At 38.0% G+C, this 26,432-nt stretch overlaps 1 long non-coding RNA gene across 4 annotated transcripts in view; it reads right to left on the minus strand.

Annotated features, from left to right (window-relative positions):
- The window catches only part of LOC134730626 (uncharacterized), a 64,426-nt gene that overhangs the window by 23,264 nt on the left and 14,730 nt on the right, over positions 1–26,432 (minus strand). The gene's annotated exons all lie outside the window — the stretch shown is intronic.

Consider the following 26,432-nt stretch of genomic DNA (forward strand, 5'->3'; position numbering starts at 1 on the left):
GCTTATGTATAATTTCTTCTGCAAAAGATACTACCTGAATAAAGAAAAATACTGCACCTAGCTGAACAGAACTGCATACTAATGCAAAGAATACACACACACACACACCTCAAACATCTACCAGCTACCTCAGTTCACTGTATGTGAGCTGTGAGCCACACATCCCCATCTGGTGTTACAACTTTCCAACACATTTCAGACAACCCTCCCTCTACCAATTCATAATAATCACAAGCTGAAATCTTTTTGATGCCCACTTCCTCAAGCAAAGTTCTGGCCCTTTTCAAGGAAAAAAGTGGCAATTTAATACAATATTTATGCATTTCTTCATAATTTATTATGTGGAAAATAGTGCTGTCCTTTTAAAAGGGTCTTTATTTGTGTGTATATGTATGTGAGATGGACAAACTTTTAAAGTTTTGTATCCCTAACTCCATTTTTCTCATCAGTCTCTATCTTTTTATAATCTCTTTTTCTCTATTTCTTCTAATTTTTGACAGAATATTTATAGTTGGACAAGTGTTTCACCAAAGAATGTATCTGAAAGGTGTATAAGGACGCTCAACATCATTAGTCATCTAGAAAATACAAATAAAAATCACAAGGAAATGTGATTATAAAAACATTTTAAAGGTAAAACTTAAAAAGACCAGAAATGCAAAGTGAGGGCAAAATATGGAGTCACCATAATGCTCATTAATTGCAAAGGAGTATAAAATGATTAAACATTATGGGAATACTGTTTGCATATATCTAGCATATGACTCAACAATTCTTCTAAGAATCTTCTCAAGAGAAATGATTACTTAGGTCCACAAACATACCTGTACAAGAATGTTAATGAAAGACTCTTTCATAGGCTGGGCGCAGTGGCTCAAGCCTGTAATCCCAGCACTTTGGGAGGCCCAGGCAGGCAGATCACAAGGTCAGGAGATCAAGATCATCCTGGCTAACACGGTGAAACCTTGTCTCTACTAAAAATACAAAAAATTAGCCGGGCGTGGTGGCAGGCGCCTGTAGTCCCAGCTGCTCTGGAGGCTGAGGCAGGAGAATGGCATGAACCTGGGAGGCGGAGCTTGCAGTGAGCCGAGATCGCGCCACTGTACTCTAGCCTGGGTGACAGAGCAAGACTCCATCTCAAAAAAAAAAAAGACTCTTTCATGATAGTCCCAAAATGGAAACAACTCAATTTTTCTCAAATTGGAGAATATAATAAAACACTATTCAGAAATTAGAAGACAGAATTACTTATGCATACAGTAACATGAAAGAATCTTAAAGATATTTTGTCTTGTTAAAGAAGGGAGATGCAAAAGTGTACATAGTGTATGGCATAATTTCATTCATGCCAAGTTCAAGGTTAGGCAAAACTAACCTATAATATAAGTCAAATAGTGATTATCACTGGAGGGTGAAGAATGTTTTATACTTTGATCTGCATGGCGGTCAAACAGAGGCATGTAGTAGTCTGATCTCATGCTGCTATTAAATACATACCTAAGGCTGGGTAATTTATGAAGGAAAGAGGTTTAATGGACTTACAATTCCATATAACTTGGGAGGCCTCACAATCGTGGTGGAAGACAAAGAAAGAACAAAAGGACCTCTTACATGGTGGCAGGCAAGACAGTGTGTGAAGGGACACGCTCCTTTATAAAACCATCAGATCTCATGAGACTTATTTACTATCATGAGAACAGTATGGGGAAACTGCCCTTAGGACTCAATTATCTCCATCTGGCCCCACTCTTGACATGTGGGGATTATTACAATTCAAGGTGAGATTTGGGTGAGGACACTGTCAAATCTATCATTCCACCCTGGCCCCTCCCAAATCTCATGTCCTCACATTTCAAAACCAATATTGCCTTCGCAACAGTCTCCCAAAATCTTAAATCATTTCAGCATTAACTCAAAAGTCCACAGTCCAAAGTTTTATCTGAGACAAGGTATGCCGCTTTTACCTATGGGCCTGTAAAATCAAAAGCAAGTTAGTGGCCATGCACAGTGGCTCACACCTGTAATCCCAGCACTTTGGGAGGCCAAGGCAGGCAGATTACTTGAGGTGAGGAGTTCAAGACCTGCCTGGACAAAATGGTGAAACCTTGTCTCTATTGAAAATACAAACATTAGCTGGCATGGTGATGCACACATGTAATCCCTGCTACTTGAGAGGCTGAAGCAGGAGGATTGCTTGAACCTGGGAGTTGGAGGTTGCAGTGAGCGAAGATCACACCACTGCACTTCAGCCTGAGCAACAGAGCGAGACTCCATCTCAAAAAAAAAAAAAAAAAAGGCAAGTAAGTTACTTCCCAGATACAATGGTGATATGGCCAGAACAAAAGGACTACAGGCCCCAAGCAAGTCTGCAATCCAATGGGAGAGTCATTAAACCTTAAGGTTCCAAAATGATCTCCTTTTAACTCCATGTCTCACAACCAGATCATGCTGATGCAAGAGGTGGGCTCACATGGTCTTGGGTAACTCTGCTCCTGTGGCTTTTCAGGGTACAGCCCCACTCCTGAATGCTTTTAAAGGCTGGCATTGAGTGTCTTTGGCTTTTCCAGGAGCATGTTGGAAGCTGTCAGTGGATCTACTATTCTTGCATCTGGAGGACAGTAGCCCTCTTCTCACAGATCCACTAGACAGTGCCTCAGTGGGGACTCTGTGTGAGGGGTCTGACCCCATATTTCTCTTCTGCTCTGCTCTAGCAGAGGTTCTGCATGAGGGTTATATCCCTGTAGTAGAGTTCTGCCTAGACATCCAGGTATTTTCATACATCTTCTGAAATCTAGGCAGAGGTTTCCAAACGTCATTTCTTGACTTCTGTCCACCCAAAGATCCAACACCACATGGAAGCTGCCAAGGCTTGGGGCTTGTATCCTCTGAAGCAATGGCCTGAGCTGTATCTTGACCCCTTTTAGCCATGGCTGGAATGCAGGGCACTAAGTCCCAAGACTTCAAAAGCAGCAAAGCCCTGGGCCCGGCACATGATACCATTTTTTCCTCCTAGGCCTCCAGGCCTATGAAGGGAGGGGCTGCCATGAAGACCTCTGATATGCCTTGGAGATATCTTCCCTATTGTCTTGGCTCCACATTACTTATGCAAGTTCCTGCAGCCAGCTTAAATTTCTCCTTAGATAATGGGATTTTCTTTTCTATTGCATCAACAGGCTGCAAATTTTCTGAACTTTTGTGCTCTGCTTCCCTTTTAAACATAAGTTCCAATTCCAACCCTACCTTTGTGAATACATAAAACTGAATGCTTGTTTAACAGCACCCAAGTCACTTCTTGAATGCTTTGTTGCTTAGAAATTTCTTCTGCCAGATGCCCTAAATCATCTCTCTCAAGGTCAAAGTTCCACAGATCTCTAGGGCAGGGGAAACATGCTGCCAGTCTCTTTGCTAAAGCAGAGCAAGAGTAATCTTTATTCCATTTCTCAACAAGTTTCTCATCTCCATCTGAGATGAGCAGCATTTGGTCAAAGCCATTCAACAAGTCTCTAGGAAGTCCCAAACTTTCCCACATCTTTCTATCTTCTTCTGAGCCCTCCAAACTGTTCTAACATCTGCCTGTTACCCAGTTTCAAAGTTGCTTCCACATGTTTAGGTATCTTTACAACAGCACCCTACTACTCGGTACCAATGTACTGTATTAGTCCATTCTCATGCTGCTAATAATGACATACCTGAGACTGGGTAATTTATAAAGGAAAGAGGTTTAATGGACTCACAATTCCACATAGCTGGGGAAGTCTCACAATCATGGCAGAAAATGAAGGAAGAGCAAATGGACATCTTACATGGCAGCAGGCAAGAGAGTGTGTGCAGGGGAACTCCCCTTTATAAAACCATCAGATCTCGTGAGATTTATTCACTGTCATGAGAATAGTATGTGGGAAACCACTGCCATGATTCAATTATCTCCACCTGGTTCTGCCCTTGACATGTGCGGATTATTGGGGTGAGATTTGGTGGAGAACTCAGCCAAAGCATATCAGGTATACATACAGAAAATATCATTCAGCTTACACACTTATTTTGTACATTTTATTGTATGTAAACATTTTAAATGATACCTCAATAAAATATTCAAAATCAAACAAAGATCACATCAAATACCATTTTTTTGATAAAATCTTGAGACTTTTACAGAAAATATTTTCCCCTTCTCAATAAATCATTTTAATATTTTGTTTAGACATGTTTTGGGCATTTCCTCTTTTTATATTTTATCATGATTACTTTGGAGGCTTTTAGCTGTACTCTCATAAAATAGTAAATTCATTGAGTAGAAGTGATTTTATGTATTATAAGATATGTAAAGCAAAGCTTTGTCCAGAGGGTGCATGCAGTACACTTTATGAAATCAAAATGGATTGAATGGAGGAAGCAGGTATGCATATCACTTTCAATAAATATAACATCTGGCAGTTCTAAGAACACCTTTAGATATAGTATGACTGTGTTTATGTAAAGATTCATGTAAGCAGATACTAATATGTGCGTAAACCTAATGTAAAATGATTTCACTACTCTTTCATTTTAAAAATATGATGAAAATAAAAATTATTTTATAGAAATAATTTATTGTTAATGGTGCAATTTAAAAAACAGGAGCACACAAGTGTATTATAAAATTCATACACTTAATGTTTAATTTAATGAATCTTCAATTCACTAAGGCCATTTTTCAATGATATTCAAAACATGTTTTATTAAAGGCACATTATAAATCAATGAGTAACTAAAATAACCTGATATTCCAGAAGTCCTTGATATAATTCTCCTATTGTCCTAAGATGAATGCAGACAGAGATTGATTCTCATAAGATTCTAAATTGTATACATTCTTCTATCTTTCTCAAAGCAATAAAAATTCCAGGGAGGCCAAAAACTACTCCTTGGTTTGTGGCTTTCCAAAATAATTCTAATGATACCATAGTGCACTAACTTTTGGGATATGATGGATATATACTGAGACTGTGGTAATACCAATATTGCAAGTTATTAATGTCTATAAAGTTCCCTAGTAGATGAATTCAAACATTTCTGAATTTATAGAAATTGTTAAGAAAATTCCTACATATTGGTTCAATAAATAAATGATCCTAATTGTTTTTAAGCACAAACCTCCATGCTCCCTTTAAGCACTGCCATTTCTCTAGCTGTTTCATTGTGAAGATGCAACAATGAGTTTTTCTCTGAGCTGTTATCATGGAGGCTCAATTGGTATTGCTCAATATCCCAAACAAAGCATAAACAAATCTAAACACTAAAATTTTACTCTTCTGTCAAGCTCAGAAGACAATAATAAGTGCAGAATGTTTTTGTTAAAATATTTTTACCCCAGCTAATTTTGTTTTGAATAATTTAAATGGAAATCATGATTCTCTTCTCATATAGCTTGTTTAAATTACCTAATTGACAACCTCCCTTCTGATTATAAATCAGAAAAACAATCAGCCGGTCTCCTTACCAGTGTTGATTTTATTTTGTGTTAAGTGGAAGCACTTAGAGACCTAAGTTACAAGTATATTTATATTCTCAATCACTTTAGAGTTTCAATTAGGTGAATTATTATCAATGGTTATTATCAAATCCACTGTTGTCAGGCTACCTGACAAGCATAAATATAGGTAGAGTTAATTTTAAAATTCTTTAGATGGAAACCTTTGAACTAAAGTTTTAATGAATCTTCAAATGAAAGTTGAATAACTTTTCAACTGATTAAAGCCTATGGGGCCCAGTGTGGTGGTTCACACCTGTAATCCCAGCACTTTGGGAGGCCGAGGCAGGTGGATTGCCTGAGCTCAGAAGTTTGAGACCAGCCTCGGCAACATGGTGAAACCCTGTCTCTACTAACAACAATACAAAAAATTAGCCGGGCATGGCAGCATGCGCCTGTAATCCCAGCTACCTAGGAGGCTGAGGCAGGAGAATTGCTAGAACCCAGGAGGCAGAGGTTGCAGTGAGCTGAGATCGCGCCACTGCACTCCAGCCTGGGCGAATGAGAGACTCCATCTCAAAAAAAAAAAAAAAAAAAAAAAAAGGCATATGGAAACAAGCTTCAAATTAGAAGTATAGTGTTATTCACTGATAGTAGAATTACTAGTAATTTCTTCTTAGAGGGACTGAGTATACATGTGAATTCAGGTACTCAGTTATGAAGAAAAAATAAACTCTCAATCAATTTTGTATGCCTGATTTAGCTTCCAAATACCACAGATTCCAATGGATAGTGTAAAACATGAAGATGCATCTTTACTCAAAATATATCCCATAACTTGAAACAGTATTTTACTGAATTCTGGATAGTGGTCCTTTTTCTCTTTTTATGCATCCAGACTCTCAGTAAAATATACACTACACATATACAAGTGCAGTTCATCCCACCTTATACCAATAGGGACAACTAAGAAATGTTGTTCAATCAAAGTTCGTTTGTCTAAATTTTTTTTTTTTTGAGATGGAGTCTCACTCTGCCGTCCAGGCTGGAGCTGGAGTGTAGTGGCTCGATCTCCACTCACTGCAACCTCCGCCTTCTGGGCTCAAGCGATTCTCCTGCCTCAGCCTCCTGAGTAGCTGGGACTACAGGCACGTGCCACCATGCCCAGCTAATTTTTGTGTTTTTAGTAGAGATGGGGTTTCACCCTCTCTATGTTGGCCCGGGTGGTCTCGATCTCTTGATCTCGGGATCTGTCCGCCTTGGCCTCCCAAAGTGCTGGCGTTACAGGCGTGAGCCATTGCACCCTGCTGATTTGTCCAAATTTTTTTAACAAATATAATTGTTGATTCTTGATATTTCATTTTCATAAAAATGCCCATAAAGTACAGGAGAATTAAAGAATTCTTGTAAACAGTAATATCATAAAATTCTGTGTCTGCAGCCTTATATAATTTTTTCTTCCTAGTATTCTAGATTCATAAAAAAACACAAAAAGAACAAATGATCCTGAGTTACAGTTTTTAATCAAGTTATTTCTTGTAATGGAGTCACTGAAGACTCAGAATTTATTAAAATGCAGTAATTTTATTTTGATAAAACCCAACAAATGTGCTTCTAATAGTGGTTTTTCCTATTGAAGGACTATACAACTCAGTGTTGTATAAATATGATATTTAATGTAGTACATATAAGATTCTATATAGTAAATATAGAATAAAAAATACAAAGATTGCTATAGCATGTGATCTGTGGATTACTCAAGGATAGTGATTAAGAATAATTAGCACACATGCTTTGTGTAGGCTGCCTATAAAAATAAAAATTGGAAGATGTAAATTTTTTCAGCAATAGAATTATACTGGGAAAAATTTGTATGTTCTTCAATAACTTAGAAGAATTGTTGAGCTCTCCTGTAGCTTTTTGGCACTTTATAAAAATGAAATATCAAGAATCAATATTTATATTTGTTAAAAATATTAAACAAGTCAGCTTTGATTGAACAACATCTCTTAAATGTCCCTGTTGCCAGACAGTTGAATGAGATGAACTTATAGGTGCATGTTGTGTATTTTACCAGCTCTGGTTACCAAAAACTTGGAGACATGAAAAAAGTAAAAGGACCACTACCCAGCATTCAGTAAAATAAACTAGAATGTCCACAATGTCTTTTCCTCACTGAATAATTTATATCTACATATCTCAGATTAGGTAAATTATTCTTTTAGATTTAACTTCTTAACAAACTTAATAAAATCAAATTTTTAAAAACTATACAGTAAAATATGCTTGTTTCCTAAGCTTCACATACTATGTCTTCTTCGAACTATATTTTTAATCTATTTCTTATAAAATGACAAATTTTTTAAAAATCCCAATTTTTTGAATGTGTGTGTACTTACTGGATCCAATAAATACTGTTTAAAACGTTCTCTTTAGATGTTGTAATATACAAGATACCTACTTGCATACTTTGCCTTCTTCAATGTTAATGAAAACAAAGAGGGGAAGATATTTGGCCAAATGGTGTGCATAGTGATCACATTTCATTTTCAAAATAGAAACTTTTAAACTAAGAATCAAGCTGATATTTAGCATTGTTAGATAACTAATTTGTTAATGGCAAAATCTGTAAAAAGGAAATCTAATTTTGAATAGGAGAGACGTGAATTAATACAATTTGTTTCATACAACAGATGGATACTATTTCAAACCAGAAAACAAATCTAATTTTCTCTGTGATTTAAAGATAATTCAGAAAACAATCTACCAAAAACTAAGCAGTAAATCAAAAAAATCAAAATATAATCTAACAGCTGATGAACATTTAGTGCAGGAACTGACCCTGGGAAAATCATTATCATAACTTTCTTGACCTCTGTGGGGCCTGTTCACACAGTACTATATATATCACCTTAAACATTTATTAAGTGCTTCTAGATGCCTGGCACTGAGAGAAAGAGCCTAAACACAAAAGCAGTATACTCAGAAAATTGGAATAAGAATAGGGGTAGCCTTTTTTCTTTCTCTAATTATAAAGAAATTATTTTTGCTTTAAACTGATTTGCAGAGATATTTACAACTAAAAAATTGACTCATGACTATTATCCAGAAAATGATATTTAGTAAAAAGTTAGTCAAGCCCGTGTTTCTTCCATTTAAACCAGTAAACCATTAAATTGTCTTGCCAGCTAACTAGACACTAGAAAGACATAGATAATGCTTAATGTAAATCTGTTCATTTTCATCACTAGAAAATTCAGTGGAGAAGTATTAATCATTTTCTACAGAAATGCTACCTAGTAATAGGAAGGAAAAAAAATAGAGGAAAAGTGGGGTTGAGTAAAGATGAAGTGTATTTGTGTGTGTGTGAGACAGAGAGAGATTAGCATAATGCCCAGGGCTTTAATCATTTTTTTTTAATTTTACATATTTCAGAATAACTCTGATGTCAAGGTAAATAAAAGTATATTTCAGTAAAGAAAAGCCCACCAACATCTACCTGTCTAAAAATTATCCTAAATTCAAATCCGAGTCATGATTTGGCTGCTGCTAAATCCATTCACACGTTTGTACAGGGATTTCAGGACCTCTGATTTTCCTTTTCCTCATCTCCCTGCCTTGGTCATTTCTACGAGTCGTATTCCTACCAATGTATGTCTACAGGGAACCTTCCATTATTTAGCAATTGTATGTCTATGATGAGTTGTAATCCCATACTGTAAAAAAATGAATACTCCTTGTTTTGATGAAGGTCCAGTTTTCATGCCAGAGACTCATGAGACAAATAGCAGCAGTTGATTTATAATTCTTTACCACTTGAGGCCCCTTATACAGTCTTTTTCAGTTGCTGATCTAATAATGTATCCTGTGGACTATTTTCTTTTCCTTTCTTTCTTTCTTTCTTTCTTTCTTTCTTTCTTTCTTTCTTTCTTTCTTTCTTTTTCTTTTTCTTTCTTTCTTTTTCTCTTTCTTTCTCTCTTTCTTTTTCTTTCTTCCTTTCTCCTTCCTTCCTTCCTCTCTTTCTTCCTCTTTCTTTCTTTCTTTCTTTCTTTCCTTCTTTCTTATCTTCCATGCTTCTGTCTCTGGGGTTTTTTTTTTGGTTTTTGTTTTTGTTTTTCAATGTCTATCTTATTTCCTTCCACCTTAGTCTTCCACTTGAATCTTCTCCTTTGACTGGCCAGTGCTGATCAAGGTGGAATGTGGACTGTGGAGACAGGATACCAGGAGAGTTGCAAAGTGTTACTTTCCCAAGAGACAGTTTTGTTTAGACAAATGTTTAAGTACAATTTTCAAGCTTCATGTTGGTATTAATAACTGTCTCCTTTTCCTAGAGTAAGGCCACTAGTAAGAAATTGTTCCTTTCTCCGTTCATTTGTGAACCTAGCCTTAAAGTATCCTTTCTGATGACTCAATAGAAGACTTGTGAACTTGGCAGAAACCATTGGGATGCATTCTATAATAAATGATGGAATCTTTTAGTAGTCATTATTATAATACTGAATAGTGTTCATAGAATCTTGATAATTTTTTTTTGTTTTTGCACCAGATGCTGGTTTCTATTCCAAAATTCATGAAAGAGAGACTATTGAGGGAAAAAATACATTTCATATTTATATCTACTTTTATATATGTATGCATCTATGTATCATTCTTTTATATATGTATGTATATACCCATTTCTATATATCTGCCTCTAATGTTTGAAATTCATTGTGGGGGTCTTATAAATGCTGTTTGATTTTTAGATCACAAGCCCTTTGTAGCAGCCACCAATTTGAATTAGTACCAGATTCTTTGAAGGCTATTCAAAAAAAATTTTAGTACTTTAGTATTTAGCATAGACTTTTAGTATTTTAATTTTTAGCAGAGAACTGTTCCTGTTCATAGCATGAATACTGGGATAGATAAAGCAGTGGTTAACTTTGTCTAGTCAAATAATCTTGATTTATATGTATATATGATGTGTGTTAATTATTTCTTACTCCAAATTTTACAATTTAAAGATAAATCATTATGGCCTAAAATATAGTAAATCTTCATTGTACAAGTTTCCAGCCGGTCACTAAAGTTCAAAAAGTTATTACCATGAAAAATGTCTCATAATATTCCAAAAGTCAGTTATTTAAAACATAGGCAGTTCATTGAGAATGGATTGCAGACAACAATATTCAAACTAAGCATTAGCAGTCATTACAGACTCAAAGTAGGTTCATAATATGTGATTAAGTAGTAAAAGCTCTTTATCCCATTATCAATCCCTTGAAGCATATTAAAACAATAGAAAAAGTAACCTGAAGTGCTACAAACAATGTGTGTACGTATGTGTGTTCAGCAGTTAAGATCGAATGTGATTTTGTGGATGTATATATTAGGGGTTTGCCTGGCATACAAAGTAAGTTTAAGTTCGATGGTATTCACAGACTATGAACCTTCATAAAATCAGTGGTGCAAGCAGTAGTACCTCAAAAGTCTCAAGGGAATTGGTGAACATATATAAAGCAGTTACAGATGATAATCTGAAAACTCTAATTACAGGCTTACTGCAGTGTGAAATCTTTCATATTAAAAATAATGCCACAGTATATATTTACTGCCAGTATATCAATGGTATGCTCAAATGTATCAATAAAATTATCAACAGATGGAACCTATCCTCTTAATATTTCATATTTGTTATCTATTCAAAACCACAGTTAACCTTTCAACATAGAAACTGAACATGTTTTATTCACCTAAGGAGCTGCAGAAAAATTGCTTATTTCAATAATAGGCACTCATACCTTTTCTTTCTGCAGAAGTAGTTCACATAAGCACCTCAGTGTGATCAAAATCATACATGTGTATGTGCTATGGCTTTTTATTTTTTCAAACACATGTTGGATGCCTTGGCCAACATACGGGAGTGTGACACAAGCTGCATTTAAACAAGCTGCCCCTGTGTGTCTCTCTAGGATGACGTAGCATGTGTTCATTTCCCAGAGATACAAATGGTGTGGAGTGGAGGGCACAGCACCCCTGGGTATTCATTATTCTGGGTGATCACTTGGGAGTGGTCAATTTGAAACCACCGTGGTAGTAAGAAAGAAACCAACGTGATTTGAATAGAAGGTGACGGCTCTTGAGCTTATTTTGCTGAATGTCATTAAACATGGACGGACTGTAAGTGTCTAAAATGGGGGTGCTTATCATGGAGAAACAGTGGGCTTGTTCGGCCACACAGAATGCTTCGTACAATTTTGTTCAGCATAAAAAAGGCAGAAGGGCAGCAAGCAATGCAGAAAGTGACAAATCATTAAGCTAATCCTATAAAGATCCGGCCTGTCAGGCGGCACATTTCCTGAATACTTAGAAAGCATGAGAGAGGCTTATTAATGGTTCATCACAGTTCTTGCACTGCTTACATTGCTAATATGCAAACACTGCCCTTTTTTAGTTTTGATTTTCAGCACATTAGGATGTCACTTCCATGGCTACTGTATTTTTTTTTCCTCCTGGGTAATTGAAGCATTACCATAGAAGACAATGATTGATGATGTCTTTAAAGGTCTAAAAAAGCACAGGCTATTTTTGAAACTGTGCCATGTCTATATAAGGAGAGAAGAAGGAACAATCTAAATGCTACAGTATGCTAGAGCAACAACAACAAAGCCCTGAGGCTTAGGTAGTCATGAAGGGTACTTTCATTTTTTGCTCCCACTCTCTGCACCCTTTCCTTTCCCTCTCTGAATTTACAGACTACTGCTGGGTTAGGGTAGAGAATGCTCTGGTGTGTGTTAGATGCTCAGTGTAATTAGACTATTGCGCTAGGAAGATTTGGCTCCACACTTCATTCCCGGGAGCTGTAAAGCTGTTCTTGCCTTTGAAAGCTGCTTGGCTGAGTTGAGAACAAGCAATAGTGATGATGATGGTGTGATTAGCATCATTTTGCATTTAACACAACAGCTTTCTGCATAGTATTTACAGTACTTAGAAACTATTATCATGTATACAAGTATCTTCCCATATTGATTATTTGTCTTTTTCTTCTCCTTATCATCTTCTTTCAACTTTCTATCAGTGTGGATTCAATCCAATGAAAATTTAGTATGCCTCTATAACACCTTGTTAGGCAGTGGGAATACAAAACCACTTATTTATGTATTTTTATATTTCCTGTACAAATTCAGTCTTGTAAGATATACACATTGTAACATATAAATTTTATTCCAAAATATGGATTTTCTTTTGTTTTTTCTTTATCCTTGTGCAAAAGAATAATAAAGGCAAAGAAAAAGAGGATTTTTATTTATTTAATTTTTCTTTTTTTTTTTTTGAGATGGAGTCTCGCTGTGTCGCCCAGGCTGGAGTGCAGTGGCGCGATCTCGGCTCACTGTAAGCTCCGCCTCCCGGGTTCACGCCATTCTCCTGCCTCAGCCTCCCGAGTAGCTGGGAATACAGGCGCCCGCCACCACGCCCAGCTAATTTTTTTGTATTTTTAGTAGAGACGGGTTTTCACCATGTTAGCCAGGATGGTCTCGATCTCCTGACCTTGTGATCCGCCTGCCTTGGCCTCCCAAAGTGCTAGGATTACAGACGTGAGCCACCGCATCCGGCCTATTTATTTAAATTTTTATGAGTATATAGTAGGTGCATATATTTGGGGATACATGAGATATTTTGATACAGGCACACAATGTGTAATCATCACAGAGAGGATTTTTTTTTTTTTTTGAGGGACAGGAGAGTTAAAGGTGTAAACTCTAGGTTGGTTTCTGTCAATTCCTCTCTAGTCATTCAATCATTTTAAAAGACTCAAAAAGTAGGATCTACTTTAAATCATGTAAATTGGCCCCAAATATTTGATCTAGTACAAATTTAGCACATAACAAATAAATAAGTAAAGCCCTTAAATCTAACCAAAGCAGTAGGAAATAGGTTACCAAAACTGTTTCTCCTGCAATAGTTGGAGTAATTTGGTCATGCAAACTTAGCCAAGTTAGTTAAATTTCTTAAAATTCTGTCCATGTTTTATAAAATGAAAGAATACTATTTGGGCTGACATGATCTTCTGCTTATTAAAGATAAGTTACAGACCGCAGTGTATAGCACATTGCAAGACCTCAAGAAATTAACATGATACAGTATGTGAATAATGCAAAGAAAACAAACAAATCAAAATATTCCTTTTGAAATTGGACAGAAATTGGTTTCTGCTCAGCATTTTTTGTTGGAAGACCCTCTTACGATGCTTCCAAATCTGTATTTTTTTCTTTTTTTGAATATGAAATTTTTATAAACAAGAATAACATATTTAATTCATTTATTGATTTTTCCATATATTGCATGCATAATAGAACGTGGATGTGCTTAATAGTATAAAAGAAAATTAGGTTACAAAGAGAACAGCTGAAGAAGAATTAAGTAAATTGCCTAACATCACACTAAAAAATAATACAGAAGAGGAGAGAAAAAAAATAACAGAGAAGAATGATTGAAAAGAATAGAGGACGAGAATATAGGTTCTAATACCTTGTCAGCTGGTCAACATTAGTTCTCAGATTAGAACAACACTTTCACTGAAAGATGAAGGAAAATTATTCTTCTCTGTATAATAAAGTCCTTGAGGGTGGCTTCACAACAAATTAATGTAACGTTAACATGTCATGTATCTAAAAATACCACTCCATGTTTCTAGTTTCTCCCTGGGGACTGTTCGTGTGCTAACGCTCCTCCTCTTCACATATCTCTCCTCTCCCCACTTGTTGGCCAGGCATTCTCATATCTCATTTCAACAACTAGTATATAACACCATATAGAATCCAGGACATGATACATGATGTCAGGCCAAACCTCTGACCTTCAGAAAGTCAAAGCTGTTAGGCAAAAAGACTTCCCAGGATCAAACCTCTCTGGATTCAAATACATACATGATTATTATACAATTTTCAAGTCTTGGACATGTCTTTCTATATCAGTTTCCCTATAGGAATATTACCAGCAGATTAACATTAATTTCTAATTGCATTTGTTTTCCTGTCCAGACTCTGAAACTGAAATTAGATTTTTATACAATCCAAGCCAAGCTGATATAATACACTCTTTGCATTAAGAGTTTTACTTGACTGTTATTATACCATGCTTTACATGACAATGAGAAGTTAATTTGACTCCATTGTGATGTGCTTTTAGGCTCTGAACTTACTACATAATGAGGTACAATTTCTCCTTAACCTCAATGTACCGACCTGCTGAGCAATATCCTGGATATCTCCAGGGCACCTGTCAAGAATGCTTTATTTCATATTCCACCCCCAAAACAAACATACACCAAAAATATCATTCAAACTTAAGAAATGTTCATGATACTGGAGAGGCATCACTAGGTTGTCTGGGAAAGGAGAAAAAGATAATTATAACAATTACTATATACCCTCTTCAAGCATTATGATATGTTGGTCATTTTGTAAGATTCGTTGGATATTAAATCCTTTCTTACAAATCGGTTAAGAGGTCTTTTAATCCCTATTAATCTAATTTTTACAGTGATAGGAATTGTATGACTTATAATAAATGAGGGATCAGAACAAGAATTCGGTTCAATAGTTAAAATAATTTTTAATTGATAGAAGGCACTAATGAATAACCAGATGACTGAAAGTTTCTGGCGTATCTGGAGATACCCAAAATAAGATCCTTGTTAATGCACTTAACTGTGTCCCCCCTCAAAAAGCCATATGTTGAATCCCTAAACCACAGTAATTTAGAATATGATGACATTTGGAGGGAGGGCCCTAAAAGAGGTGATTAAATTAAAATGAAGCTATTAGAGTGGGGCCTAATCCAATCCTCCGAAGAAACCACCCCTGCCAACTCCTTGATCTTGGACTTCTAGTACCCCAAAATGTAAAAGATATATTTCTGTTGTTAAATTAACCAGTCTGTGGTACTCTGTTTTGGCAATCCTAGCCATAGTAAATCAATTATTAATATGAGCTTCTTTATCAATACCTACATGAGTTGTTCCCATTAATTACCTCATTCCTCAAACTGTAATGCAGACAATATGCCAAATAGCATACTTATTAATTGATAAATCTAATGTCTTATTTCCAAACTTTGATGTCTCTACATCATTTTGCATTGTCGATGATCCCTTATATTTCTATTCCCTTTGCTTCAAGACACAATTTACTTCCTGTTTTCCAGCTTTCTCCCTGACTTCTTACTAATGGATTCCTCTCTTCACCCATTACAGGTGGGTATTTCTGGGATATTGTACTCATCTTCTTTGTCTCCATGTTCTCACTAGAGGAAATTTTTATACACGCATATTTACAACTGTCATCTAAATGTTGAAAAACTCCAAGTTTTGTCTCCATCCTACAGTCCTTTGAATCTGATAAAATACTTTATTATTATGTAATATTTAAACATATGATATTTATGTGATAGACATAGATTATTATTAGTCATAATAATAAAACAAATATCCATGAATTCATGCTCCTTCCTAAGATAAAATATTACCATGCTTTTCTCCAATCCCACCTTCCTACTTTCCTATTGGGAAATAACCACTACCCTAGATTTTGCATTTGCATGCATCATTACCATGACACTTGAAAATATTTCTTTAACCTATTTAGATAATTCTAAATAAAATATCAGTTTGATTTTTTGTTTGTAATTATGATGTCATATTACATGTGGTCTTGTGTGTCTTATTTTTTCATTCCACAGAGTCGTTTCTAAGATGCAACCATGTTGCACATAACTGCAGTTTGCTCTTTTTACTGCATTCTAATTTTTTCCCGAACACCTGAACTACATATCTAGAAGAAACAAAACCCAAAAATGTTACCATCAAGCCTGCTGCTCTTAAATCTTGAACCTACACAATATCAAAAAATATAATATTATCCTTAATATTTTTTCTCTTTCAATATATTTTCAATCAGTCATAAATCTGGATGATTTAATCTATATGATGTTGTCCTCTCTTCACCCCTTCCAATGCCAGGTGTGAGTCCAAGGCATTAGCAGCTTGTGTCTGACCATTGCATTCACTTTCTAACTCTTCTCCATGCAAAACTTTCCCCTCTTCCCCAAAAATCCAGGTCACTCTCAATCTTAACTTTTGATCATTATTTGCCTTTGCCTGCAGGGCACACTTCAAACTACCTTATATGGTATTCAAGATTTTTAATATCAATCTTTTAGGTGTCATAGTGAGAAATGCTCCTTCCTCTTCTACTTCTTTGTTTTGAGAACCACATATTCAATTTGTGGGAAAAAAATGGCAGCACACATTGGTTCCTGGTTCAAAGCGCATACCACATCATTAACAACACCACTCCACTAAATTATTAGTGTAATCTCTTATCTCTGAAGATATATATGACTGACCAACAATCCATTTTACATTCTATAAGGCTGGCTACATTGGGGATTTGGAGTAAATAGTGAGACTAGAGAATCCCATGAGCATTACTAACTACATTGCCTTATTCTTTTGTGATTAAATTAGCTTATTAGTAAGAAATCCCATAACAGAATATCATTATAGTGAAGGAGATATTCAAGGAAACCACTCTTTCTGTTTCTGTCAATAACTCCATGGACAGGAAGAAAGATTATGATCCAGAATAAGTGCTTATTTCAATGAAGACAAATTGCTGCTCATAGAGGGTTCCGATGTAATCAACCCATCATGTGAAGGAGGAGGGTGTCTCCTGGAGTAGGTTTTGTGTTAGAAGGTCAGAGTTGGTTTTGCACTGGCCAAGCAGTGACTGTATTCTGGGATATCAAAGTGAAAAGTTTATAATGTGAAACTAAATACAACCTCTTATCAGTCTACCATGGCTACTTTGTTCATATAAGCCTACTTACAAGTATAATGCTGCTTTCTGCCAAAACCCAACAGACATTGCTGCAATTCACTTACTGGGGCATAAACAGGCTCCATACAACATTCAGCACAACCTCAGGCACTTCTGCTGCATTGGATCTGCTGGGTTTTCAAAGGTACATGATAGAGTCACTCACATTACTGCTGGAACAAGCTGGACACCTATCATATTCTCTGAATTTCACTGAAACTTGGAAGAATATGTACTAGTTTGAGTCTCTTACTTAGTGGTAAGAACTATTAGGTGCAGTGTCCTGTGCTTATAATGAGGAGTATCCTATAATGACTCAGAAACTGAATTCTAGAGAGGTCAGACACAAAATAGTACCTGCTGTGTCATTCTCTATGTATAAAGTTCAAAAACTGGCAAAACAAGTGGTGGTTGAAATTAGGATGTGGTTGGCGTTGAGGAGGATGATAATTTGTAAATGGGAAGGTCCATAAAAGAGCTTTGGGATTCACATAATTTTCTATTTTTTTATTTGTGTAATTGGCACATGGGTGTGTTCACTTTCTGATAAATACATCAAGTAGTTTACTTACGATTTGTGCTTTCCTTTAAATATGTTATACTTTGATTTTTAAAAATTGCTTAAAAAACTAGATAGCTCTCATGGAAGGGCTAGAAAAGAACAAGCTCCCCAATGCTCCCCAAGATAAGCATGTATTAGCAATATTCCAAGATACTCACACAGGCTAGCTTAAGGGGAACTAATTTTCCAATTCCTGGAAAATCTCACAATCATCCTGCAAAAACAACTCTTTGGAGAAATGTCCAGCATAGCTTCTATTGCCTCCCAGTGGTAAACTGGGGCCCTGCACAGAACTTCACTTGAAAATCAATCACATGTGAGTTACCTGACTTGCAAAACCTAGGTCACATGGCTTTAGCTGCAAAAGAGGCTTTGAAATGTATGTTGAACAATCTTTTGTTCATGTTTATTTACTCTGTGTATTAGTCTGTTCTCATGCTGCTAATAATGATATACCCAAGACTAAGTAATTTATAAAGGAAAGAGGTTTAATTGTCTCAGTTCAGCATGGATGGGGAGGCCTCACAATCATGGCAGAAGGTGAAGGAGAAGCAAAGTCACATCGTACTTCCTGGGTTCAATGGGGGTTCAGGCATTGGGTAAATACACGTGTTCCAAATGAAAGAAATTGGCCAAAACAAAGGGGCTACAGGCTCTATGCAAGTCCAAAATCCAATAAGGCAGCCATTAAACCTTAAAGTTCCAAAATGATCTCCTTTGACTCCATGTCTCACATCCAGGTCCCACTGATGCAAGACGTGGGTTCCCATGGCCTTGGGAAGCTCCACACCTGTGGCTTTGCAGGGTACAGCCCCCTCCCAGCTGCTTTCATGGCTGTCATTGTCAATGGCTTTTCCAGATGCATGGTGCAAGCTGTCAGTGGATCTACCATTCTGGAGTCTGGAGGACAGTGGCCCTCTTTTCACAGCTCAATTAGGCAGTGTCCCAGTGGGGACTCTATGTGGGGGCTCCCACCCCACATTTCCCTTCCACACTGCCCTAGCAGAGGTTCTCCATGAGGGCACCACCCCTGCAGCAAACTTCTGCCTGGACATCCAGGCGTTTCCATACATCCTCTGAAATCTAGGTGGAGGTTCCCAAACCTCAATTCTTGACTTCTGTGCACCAGCAGGCTCAACATCACATGGAAGCTGCCAAGGCTTGGGGCTTGCACCTTCCAAAAATACTGCCCCAGCTGTACCTCGGCCCCTTTTGGGCATGGCTAGAGTGGCTGGGATGCAGGACACCAAGTCCCTAGCCTGCATGCAACAAGGGGGCCCTGGGCCCAGCCCAGGAACCAATTATTTTTCCCCCTAGGCTTCTAGGTCTGTGATGGGAGAGTCTGCGGCATGGTTTCTGACATGCCATGGAGACATTTTCCACATTGTCTTGGTGACTAACAATGGGCTTCTTGTTACTTATGCAAATTTCTGTAGCTGGCTTGAATTTCTGCCTAGAAAATGGATTTTTCTATTCAATTGCATTGTTATGCTGCAAATTTCCCCAAGTTTTATGCTCTGCTTCCTCTTGAAAGCCTTGCTGCTAAGAAATTTCACCAGATACCCTAAATCATCTCTCTCAAGTTCAAAGTTCCACAGACCTCTAAAGCAGAAGCAAAATGTGGCCAGTCTCTGCATAGCAAGAGTGAACTTTGCTCCAGTACCCAACAAGTTCTTCATCTCCATCTGAGACACACTTAGACTAGATTTTACTGTCCATATCACCATCAGCATTCTGGTTGAAACCATTCAACAAGTCTCTATGAAGTTACAAACTTTCCTACATCTTCTGTCTTCTGAGCCCTCCAAGTCTGTAGGAAGTTTCAAATTTTCCCACATTTTCCTGTCTTCTTCTGAGCCCTCCAAATTGTTCCAACCTCTTCCTGTTACACAATTCCAAAGTTGCTTCCACATTTTCAGGTATCTTTACAGCAGCATCCCACTCTACCAGTAACAATTTACTTTATTAGTCTGTTCTCATGTTGCTAATAAAGACATACCAAAGACTGGGCAATTTTTAAAGGAAAGAAGTTTAATTGATTCATAGTCCAGCATGGCTGGGGAGGCCTCACAATCATGGCAGAAGGTAAAGGAGGAGTAAGGCATGTCTTACATGGTGGCAGGCAAGAGAGCATGTGCAGGGGGACTCCCCTTTATAAAACCATCAGATCTTATGAGACTTAATCACTATCATGAGAACAGCACAGGAAAGACCCACCCCCATGATTCTATTATCTTCCACTGGGTCCCTCCTGCAACACATGGAAATTATGGGAGCTACAATTCCAGGTGACATTTTGGTGGGGACAAATCCAACCACATCATTCTGCTACATTAAGAAGTCCTTTTACCAAGAAACGATGCTTTATTCCTGTCTGTTATCTCCATGTTTATTATCACACCTAGCTTTCATTTCATAAACATTTACTAAGTACCTCCTATCTATAAGTCACTGAGGTAGCTATGAAAAGAAACTCATGAATGAAAAGAAATTCCAACACATGGAGTCTTATATTCTAGATGCAGAGTGTTAAATTACATTAAATTTGGTCCAAAGCTGTCTCCATAGGTAGCAAACTGCAATTGAACTTAGTATGTTGTATTAGTCTGTTTCATACTGCTATAAAGATACTACCTGAGACTGGGTAATTTATAAACAAAGGAGGTTTAATTGACTTAGAGTTCTAGCATGGCCTGGGAGGCCTCGGAAAACTTACAATCATGGTGTAAGGTGAAGAAGAAGCAAGTATCTTCTTCACAAGGGGCCAGGAAAGAGAGGAGGTGAAGAGAAAAGTGCCCCTTATAAAACCATCAGATCTCATGAGAACTCACTATCACAAGAACAGCATAGGAAAAACAGTCCCCATGATCCTATCCCCTCCCACATGGTCCCTCCCTTGATGCATGGGGATTACAATTTGAGATGAGATTTGGGTGGGGACACAGGGCCAAACCATTTCATTCCGCCCATGGCTCCTCCAAATTTCATGTCCTCACATTTTAAAACACAATCATGTTGTGATGGTTAATACTGAGTGTCAACTTGATTGGATTGAAGGATGCAAAGTATTGATGCTGGATGTATCTGTGAGGGTGTTGCCAGGCAGAAAAATGCGAAAAGGCAAGACTGGCCTAGCCTCCAAGACTACACCTTTCTCCCATGCTGGATGCTTCCTGCCCTCAAACATCAGACTCCATCAGACTCCAATTCTTCAGTTTTGAGATTTGGACTAGCTCTCCTTGCTCCTCAAACTTGCAGACAGTCTATTGTGGGACCTTGTGATCATGTAAGTTAATACTTAATTATATATATATACACACATACATACACACACACATATATATATATATACACATATATATATATATATATACACACACACACATATATATATATATATATATATCATATAAGTTCTGGCTCTCTAGGGAACCCTGGCTAATACAGATTTTGGTACCAGGAGTGGCTTGAGAGGAATAGAATATTAAGGATGGAGTTCTTTCATTGGTTTTGGGGTTTCTGGAGTTGGGTGCTTAATATGATTAGACCCAAAAATGCGAAGGACTCTACTTCTAATAGTATGGAGAACACTGATATTCCTTGGCATGAACTGTTTAGAGAGTTATGCGAAATAAATGCAATTGACACTCCTGATTCACCACTCATGAGAGGCAAGGAGTTTAGTGACTCTATACATAATACCATTGACCATATGTGGAGAACCAAGGAACATAATGAAGCTGGTTAATTGCTCCTAAGTTCAGTGAACAAAGTGATGAAAGAAAACAACCAACTCAGGGATCTTGTCTCCTGGCTTCAGAAGCAGATACTGAGTCTCAAATCTGCTAAGATTGCCCTGAGTGAGAGTCTTATCTCCTAGAGTGAAAGAGCTGAAATTGTGGAAAAACAGACACAAGGTCTTATCATGTGAGTGGCTGACCTCCAATGAAAGTGCATGCACAGCCTCGTCAGGTGTCTACTGTTAAACTGAGGGCATTGATTGGAAAAGAATGGGACCCTGTAACTTGGAATGGGGAAGTGTGAGAGGACTCTGATGAAGCCAGGGACATGGATGAAGCTTTTTTCCAGATGGAACAGCTTCCCCATCACCAGTAGTGGCACCCCTGACATCCTTGTTTGCTTCTAGACCTATAACTAGACTAAAGTCCCGCTGGGCCCCTAGAGGTCAGGTAGAGAGTGTGACCCATGAGGAGGCGCACTACACTCAAAAAGAACTGCTTTAATTCGGTAACATATATAAACAGAAATCTGGAGTACAGGCATGGGAATGAATATTAAAGGTTGAGATAATGGTGGAAGGAACACAGAGTTGGATTAGGCTGAATATATTGATTTGGGCCCACTAAGTAGGGACTCTGTATTTAATGTTGCAGCTTGGGAGTTAAAAAAAAGGTTCTAATAGTTTATTTGCTTGGTTAGCTAAAATACGGATTAAAAGATGGCCCATTGTGAGTGAGCTGGAAATGCCTGATCTCCCTGGTTTAATGTAGAGGAAGGGATGAGAAGGCTTAGGGAGATTGGGATGGTGAAGTGGATTAGTCACTTTAGACCTACTCATCCCAGCTGGGAGGGTCCAGAAAATATACCCTTGACCAATGCCTTGTAAAATAGATTTGTGAGGGCATCTTTGAAGAGCCCTGTAATTGCTCTCCTCTGTATGTCAGATCTAACAGTGGGAACCACAGTCACTCAACTACAAAATTTAAATATGATGAGAATAATTGGATCCTGAGGCAGCAGGGGCCAAGTGGTGGAACTCAGCCATCAAAGGCAAGGTGGGCATAGCTATTGTAATGGACAGCAGATACAAAGCAGCAATCATAATAGTCTGACTCATGTAGAGCTCTAGCATTGGCTAATTAATCATGGTGTTCCTAGAAGTAAAATTGATAGGAAGCCTACTGCATTCCTACTTAATTTATGCAAGCAGAAAAACTTCTAGGTCAAATGGAAAAAAGGCTAATTTGTACTATGAAAACAGAGAATCACAGCCCCTCAATCAATTTCTAGACTTGAGCCAATTTACAGACCCAGAACCCCTTAAATGAAAGGAGGCAGGGTCCTCTTGAGGAAGGACCCCACTACATAACCAGTAATTTATGCAGTAAAACTTTTTCCCATCCTTTGCCTATGAGACCTCTGGCCTTTTACCAGGGAATCTGTGCATTGGAAAAAGGGAAATGATAATACATTTTGGGGACCACTGGACAATGGCTCTGAGCTGATGTTGATTCCAGGGTACCCAAAACGTTATTGTGGTCCTACAGTTAAAGTAAGGGCTTATGGAAGTCAGGTAATTAATGGAGTTTTAGCTCAGGTCCAAGTTACAGTGGGTCAGTGGGTCCTTGGACTCATCCTGTGGTCATTTCCCCAGTGCCAGAATGCATAATTGGCGTAAACATACTTAGCAGCTGGCAGAAAACCCGCATTAGCACCCTGACCGGTAGGGTGAGGGCTATTAGGGTGGGAAAGGCCAAACGGAAGCCATAAGAGCTGCCTCTACCTAGAAAAATAGTAAATCAAAACCAATATTGTGTCCCCGGGGGGATTGCAGAGATTAGTGCCACCATCAAGGACTTGAAAGATGCAGGGGTGGTCTTCCCACCACATCCCCATTCAACTCTCCTATTTGACCTATGCAGAAGACAGATGGATCTTGGATAATGGCAGTGGATTATCATAAGCTCAACCAAGTGGTGACTCCAATTGCAGCTGCTGTACCAGACGTGGTTTCCTTGCTTGAGCAAATTAATACATCTCCTGGTACCTGGTATGCAGCCATTGACTTGGCAAATGCCTTTTTCTCCATTCCTGTCCATAAGGCCCAGCAGAAGCCATTTGCCTTCTACTGCCAAGGCCAGCAATATACCTTTACTGTCCTACCTCAGGGATATATCAACTCTCCAGCTTTGTGTCATAATCTTATTCCGAGAGACATTGATTGCTTTTCGCTTCCACGAGATATCACACTGGTCCATTACATTGATGACATTATGCTGATTGGATCCAGTGAGCAAGAAGTAGCAAACACACTGAACTTATTGGTGAGACATTTGCTTACCAGAGGATGGGAAATAAATCTGACTAAAATTCAGGGACCTTCGACCTCAGTAAAATTTCTAGGGGTCTGTGGTATGGGGCCTGTTAAGATATTCCTTCTAAGATGAAGGATAAGTTGCTGCATTTGGCCCCTGCTACAACCAAGAAAGAGGCACAACATCTAGTGGGCCTATTTGGATTTTGGAGACAACACATTCCTCATTTGGGTGTGTTAATCCAGCCTATTTATCAAGTTACTTGAAAAGCTGCCAGTGTCGAGTGGGATCCAGAACAGGAGAAGGCTCTACAACAGGTCCAGGCTGCCATGCAAGCTTCTCTGTCACTTAGGCCATATGACCCAGCAGATCCAATGATGCTTGAGGTGTCAGTGGCAGATAGGGTTGCTGTTTGGTGCCTTTGGTAGGCCCCCATAGGTGAATCACAGTAGAGGCCTCTAGGATTTTGGAGCAAGGACCTGCCATCTTCTGCAGATAACTACTCTCCTTTTGAGAGACAGCTCTTGGCCTGTTACTGGACTTTGGTGAAAACTGAAAGTTTGACTATGGGTCATCAGGTAACCATGTGACCTGAACTGCATATTATGAACTGGGTCCTTTCTGACCCATCTAGTTATAAAGTGGGTCTTGCACAGCAGCATCCCATCATCAAATGGAAGTGGTATATATATGCGACCAGGCTTGAGCAGGTCCTGAAGGCACAAATAAGTTACATGAGGAAGTGGCTCAAATGCCCATGGTCTCCACTCCTGCCACCCTGCCTTCTCTCTCTCAGCCTGCACCGATGGCCTTATGGGGAATTCCCTATGATTAGATGACAGAGGAAGGGAAAAATAGGGCCTGATTCACAGATGGTTCTGCAAGATATGCAGGTACCACCTGAAAGTGGAGAGCTGCGGCGCTACAGCCCCTTTCTAGGACATCCCTGAAGGACAGCAGTGAAGGGAAATCTTCCCAGTGGGCAGAACTTTGAGCAGTGCACCTGGTTGTGTACTTTGCATGTAAGGAGAAATGGTCAGATGTGTGATTATATACTGTTTCATGGGCCGTAGCCAGTGGTTTGGCTGGATGGCCAAAGACTTGGAAGAAGCACGATTAGAAAATTGGTGACAAAGAAATTTGGGGAAAAGGTATATAAATGGACCTCTCTGAGTGGTCCCAAACCACTCAGATATTTGTATCCCATGTAATTTCTCACCAATGGGGACCTCGGCAGAGGAAAATTTTACTAATTAAGTGTATAGGATAACCTGTTCTGTGGACACCACTCAGCCTATTTCCCCAGCCACCCTGTCATCACCCAATGGGGCCATGAACAAAGTGGCCATGGTGGCAGGGATGGAAGTTGTGCATGGACTCAGCAACATGGACTTCAGTTCACCAAGGCTGACCTCGTGTGGCCACTGCTGAGTACCCATGCTTGCTGGTTGTGCTCTCTGAACCTCTCCTGGTGTGCCCCATTCACAATTATTGTGCCCCATTCACAAATTATTCTTTGCTCAAATAAACTCTGTCAAATTTAATTTGTCTAAAATGTTTCTTTTAAGAGGAGACATATATCCAAATAACTAATTAAAATAATATGAAAGATGTCAAAATAAAAGTATAAATAAAGGTCTGTGGAACACAAACAGAAAGCACTTAAGTAGCCTGAGGTCAAGGAAGGTGTTACAAAGATACTTAATAAATATTTGCAGTAAGTACATGAAATTCAAAATATTTAACTTCTTTAGTTTGCAGAGAAATCTACCACTCATTTTAGGTAAAATGTAAAAGAAATCAAATGAAGAAGAATATTATACTTGGCAGCTATAAATCAATACAATTACCTGCTAGATATACATTTGGTTTCTTGCTTATTGGTTTACGGTTTGAGCTGAATCACTTCTACATTTCTTAAACCATGTAAATATTAAAAATATGAGTAGATATACAAGGTTTTATTCATATGGGTATTCTGTTTATGTATACCTTCGATCTGTGTGCATATGTATATGTACATCTACATCTATCTGCCAATTTATCTATAACATTTCAGAGTGCATTGATGTGAATATACTGAGATCAAGTGGTCTTTCTGTAAAACAGATTCTGTTTCTGGTAGTGATGGGCCAGGTGATTGAGGCCAACCCTCCTACTGAGGACAACTCAAAGAGCTGGGTGAAATTATTTTAAAAATCAGCTTAAGAGCCTTGAAGAGATTGAGGAATCTCCAGGCCAAAATATTAGAAAAGAGGAGATCACCCAAAATTTTTTGTACTTGAAAGGCATTTGCCAATCAGTAAGAAAAAACTGTGAAGTTGAAATACAATTCTATTGGCCTCAGTGAATGGAAAGCTCAAGCTTTATGAAAGTTATGAAATTGATTTATAAAGGAAATAAGTTTATAATATAACATTTACAACATAAACTTATGAAATACAATAATTTTAATTATACAAGAAATTAAGCTCAGGCCTTAAACTGCAGCCCCAAAGGGATAAACC

This window comes from Pan paniscus, chromosome 5 (genome assembly GCF_029289425.2).
Source record: "Pan paniscus chromosome 5, NHGRI_mPanPan1-v2.0_pri, whole genome shotgun sequence".
Classification (NCBI taxonomy): domain Eukaryota; kingdom Metazoa; phylum Chordata; class Mammalia; order Primates; family Hominidae; genus Pan; species Pan paniscus.